The sequence below is a fragment of the Coenobita brevimanus genome, chromosome 112, assembly GCF_032717465.1.
Source record: "Coenobita brevimanus isolate Jiangsu-jjx chromosome 112, ASM3271746v2, whole genome shotgun sequence".
Lineage (NCBI taxonomy): Eukaryota > Metazoa > Arthropoda > Malacostraca > Decapoda > Coenobitidae > Coenobita > Coenobita brevimanus.
The window spans coordinates 12671497-12676405 of NC_137065.1; the positions used below are offsets into that span (position 1 = coordinate 12671497).

General features: G+C 54.6%; 1 pseudogene; it reads right to left on the minus strand.

Annotated features, from left to right (window-relative positions):
• Window positions 1–444: 444 nt before the first annotated feature.
• On the minus strand, window positions 445–4039 carry LOC145418078 (uncharacterized; annotated as a pseudogene).
• Window positions 4040–4909: the final 870 nt, after the last annotated feature.

Sequence of the window (4909 nt, forward strand, 5' to 3'; positions counted from 1 at the left end):
CCAGACGTTGGTCATTTGATTCTGTACCCATACCCGAGTACCTGGAGCGAGAGGCCTGAGAGCCCTAGCTGGCCCCTGGCGCTCCACCATCTCACCACTGGACCGGGCCATGGTCACCTCTCTCCGGCGAAGGGCCTGCTGCCAGTGCCTGTCCACCTTTTAGTTTTGTCGAACTGTAGGGACGCCATCTCAAAGCTGGCGGCCAGTGGCGAGTTGCGCCAGGGACCTATTAACGCCTCGCAAGGGTGTGTTCAAGTACTGAAGGAGGGTGACTGACAACTTGTCTGCATCGAGTTTGCCAGCAGGGCCGACGTTCATGCGCAACAGCCTCTTGGCCGACTTAACTGCTGCCTCCGCCTGGCCGTTTGACTGGGGGTAGTGGGCTGATGAGATGCGCATCTTGACCCCCCCAGCACCTGAAGAAGTCACACATCTCCTCGCTGACTAGGTTGGTCCCACCATCTGTGGAATTTCCTCTGGCACCCCCCAGCGGGCAAAGAAGCAGCGGAGATGTGACATGAGCTTGCTGGAGGAGGTGCCGCTGGGGAGGTGGCAAACTTCCAGCCACCCTGTAAGCCTGTCAGCGTAGACTAGGTAGTGCTGGCCCTCTAGCTGACACAGGTCGACCACAGGGCACTGGAATGGGTACTCTGGTGCAGGGGTGATGACGAGGGGCTCAGAGGCCTGGGAAGGGGCGTGGGCATTGCAGGCTTAGCATGAGTCCCTCAGCAGCTGGAGGTCCCCTTCCATGCCAGGCCAGTAGACTGTCTGGCAAGCCCTGCGTAGCATCGAGTCAAGCCCTTGGTGGCCTGAGTGGAGGTGGGCAGCTACCTGCTGACGGAGAGGCTCAGGGATCACCAGCCGGACGGATCCTTCATCAAAGGTGTATGTCACCAGCCCTTGTGACACTGACAGCCTGTCCCTGACCCCGTAGAACTGGCGAAGCCAGGCAACCTCTTGCGACCTCTGTGGGTGCCAGTCTCCTGCCAGGACCTTAGCCACTAACAGCTGGTATACTGGGTCATCAGCGGCAGCTCGTGTGACCTACGCTTCATCTAGAGTGATGCAGTCGTCATCGGCGAGGGCGGCCACGGTAGCTGCTACAGTAACCACCTCCAGGTCCATGATCAAAGCCTCATCTGCACCATCGGGTTTGGTGCGAAGGGCGGGGTAGTGAGATAGAAAATCCGCTGCACAGTTCCTCTTCCCAGGGAGGTACCTGACTGTAAACCTGAACTGTAATGTCTTCTCTTTTAGAGTGAATAGCCTTGGGTTCACAATATCCTTTAGCACCCTATCCCCTAGAAGCTTCACCAGGGGGCGGTGGTCGGTGACAAGCACCAAGTTAGGACATCCCAGCAGGAAGAGTCGCGCCTTCCGCAGGCACCACACCACCACTAGGGCCTCAGCCTCCACTGGGGTGTAGCCTGACTCTGCCGCTGACAGGTGAAGGCTGCCGCAGAGTGCGAGGCGCCACCCGCACTTGCAACAGAAGGGGGCCTCTGCCGACACACATCCACAGTACTACTGAAGAATCACAAAGCCGATGTCTTCCTTGCTGTAGTCCGTTATGGTGACCGTGGGCCTGGCCTTGTCGTAGAATGCTAACCCGTCCTTGGCCAGCTGATAGATCATTTCCCTAGTTTGCTGGAACTTCCTCTGTAGGAGCTCGTCCCAGAAGATCCTTTTGCCCTGGGGTTTCTTCAACAGATCACGGAAGGGTTCCATGATGGGTGCTGTGGCCAGGAATGGTGCCAGCTGATTAACGAACCCAAACCAGGAACAGATGTCAGTCAGGAATGGCTGTGCTGGCATACCGAAGTCTCGAGCCGCGGACAGACGCTCGTCTGTAGGCTTGTAGGTGTCCCACCCTACGTGGAACCCCACAAACTCAACCTCCAGATGGCAGAACTTAAACTTCTCTGGTTTCAGTGCGACACCCTTCCTGGCACACACCTCCAGGAACTCGTAGGTGTGCCAGAATGCCCTCTCCATGCTGTCGTCATATAGCAGGGTGTCGTCCACACAGTTTAACTTCCGTTGAATGTCCACCAGAGCATCGTCGAACCTTTTAGAGTATGCGTCAGGAGCCGCACAGTGGCCCATGGAGGTCCTCTGGTACCTATAGCTCCCCCAGGGTGTAATAAAGGTGATGAGCTTGCGTTTGGCTTCTTCCAATTCCACCTGATGGAAACCCCAGTGGGCATCAGCGACCGTCTTAAAAGACTGGCACGGGATTCCCGACACCATGTCGAAGGGTGTGGGCGTGTGTTGTGTCTCCTGGAGGCAAGCAGCATTCTGCTTCTGGTAATCCACAGTGCGCCGTGGCTGGCCAGACTTCTTGGCCACCATGATCATCCTTGCGCACCACACGGTAGCTTCCCCGGCAGGGACTGGCTCTATAACTCCCAAATGCACGTCTTCATCCAGCTGCCTCTTTACCTCCACCTCCCAATGGTGAGGCAAAGGAGCAGGGGTGTGGCATGCAAAGGAAATGGCATCAGGAAGTGGGGGGATGAGGTTCGGCTCACCTGCCATGACAGGAAGTGGCCGCCGGTCTGTGTTGAACGCAGATGATGAGAAATGGCAGAGAAGCCATCCCTCCAGGTGCTGGACATCCTCTTCCAATGGTGGCAGGGGCATGGTGTTAGGTCTCCTTGGCAGTGTCCCCACCGGGTCAGGCTGGTAAGCGAGTGGCACCTGGGAGGCACCCGCCACTATCTAAGTGTGCAATAGGAAGCCCTGGGGCACCAGTCCAAGGTCAATGCACGTGGACAACGATATGAACAGGTGTCTTGCCGAATCGAGACGAAACACACTTCCTGGGTGGACGATAGGCCCCTGTGGGAGATCGTGCACACAGTGGAGCCCAGCAGGCGTAGGGGCATGTTGGCGACATCCCTCAGGCCGGCCCGACGCTGTAGTTGTGCAGGCCATAAAGAGAGAGAGCCAAGGAGCCCCTTGCCAGCAACACACACCTGGGCCCCAGTATCGGCCACGCCATCACTGAACACGCCGTCCCCCCACTATCGCATGAGACTGAGACACTAAGCATGGGGTGCGGTTGTGAGGTTGTACCGGCCACGAGCACTGCCTCTGAGGTCTGGGTTACGGCCGCTACAGGCTCAGAATCAGCAACCATAGCTTTTCCTTCACTTCTACACACTTTCTTAAAATGTCCCTGTTTTCTACAATTATGACACATAACTGACTTGACAGGGCAGTGAGACCTTCCTTGGGGGTGGGAGCTGCCACAGTTACCACAGGTTCTTCCCACAGGGATGGGGGAACAGTGGGAAGCAGCCGCCACGGCCTCGTGGGATATGTCTGGCACCAGTGCGTCGGGCTTGGCCGCAGCAACTTCCCGCCCAAAACTCCTGCCAAACTAGGCGTCCCTCATGGCGGACTCTAATGCAACACAAAACTTACGCAACTCCTCCACACTACTAAATGAATCACATAACTGGAACACCTCTCGCTTCATGATGGAATTATATAACCCACTCATTAATTTGCGCAATAGCATATACTCAGACAGGTCACACTGGCACTGTGGGCACTGAAACTTGCAGTCGGCGGCACTTTGAGAACACTATAGGAAGAATTCTCTTACTGACTCCCAGGCTGCTTGGAGTTTACTGAAAAACTTACACCAGTTCACTGCTTGATTGGTTCCTTGTAGCACTAATAGGGCCGGTGTGCAGCATAGGCGAATGTGCAGCATGGCCTCGGAGGCAGCCCACCTGTTCAATTGGATCCAGCACTCAACAGAGTGTCTCCAAGAGCGAAATGCAGCAGATGACATTTCAGCCTCACACTTCTCCAGCATAGCAGCAGCAGGGACTCTCGAGATTGGCCTCCGACGGGCGAGGTCCCCCTGCAGGGAGGCGATGGCACTCTGCTGGGCCGCCAACATCTGCTGCACCTGCTGGGCCTGCTGCACAAGGGCATGTCGACGGGGAGTGACCCTGGGCATTGCACCAGGTGTGCGGGCAGCCCTGGATGTAGCAGCAATACTGAGGCGGGGCCGGGAAGCCATCCTACTCACTGCGCCATGTGGGATGCTAGAGAGAGGCTGTTGACAGTATGCTGTTTATTCCCCAACTGATCCCAGATACACAGGACACCGCAGCGGCGGCGGGCACTGCCCAACATATTGTACAGGTAACTATTCCACACCACTCATAAACGGTATTTATTTATTTATTTGGTACGAATTTATATGTAGTACGAGAGTATATTGGTTATCAAACAGTAATATAGGCATTATAAGCATTGTTTCACTCACTAACTCATCAACATACCTGACCTTTTCTGGCGACATTACCTGATCATCATTTCTGATAGTTTCTTCATCTAATGCCTTGTAAACTTTGTCCTCCACATTGTCATTGATTGGGGAATCACTCCGGCCCTGAATGTCTTTATTGGCCAGGTCACTGGTAACAGGTGAATTGCCGAGACAATGGCGTGCAGGGGGGGGGGGTCATGTTGGGTAAGGCATTGTCCCTGCCTGGCATCTTGTAGAGGAATAGAGGAAGGTGTCCCGTGTATACGTACCAAAAATCACGCGCGAAAATTGAAAATTGTGCAAATTATGAACCTTGCAATTGCGCGATGTACCAGTACATCGACGGGTCTAGCTGTGACAAAACTTTGCAACGTACCCATAAGTCGATGGGATGCCTCGGGTTAAATCCCTTGCTAAAAATGCTTCTAAAAATATGGGACTTCTGTGCAGAATTCGTGAATTCTTCAATGACGAAGTCATGTGCGTTCTCAGATCGAATACTGTTCGCCACTGTGGAGTGGATATGGAGCAGTTGCATTGAAGCAGCTGGACAAAATTCAGAATAAAGCCATTAGATTAATCAATAATCCTGCCATCGAGCAGGACCTTCTTCCATTA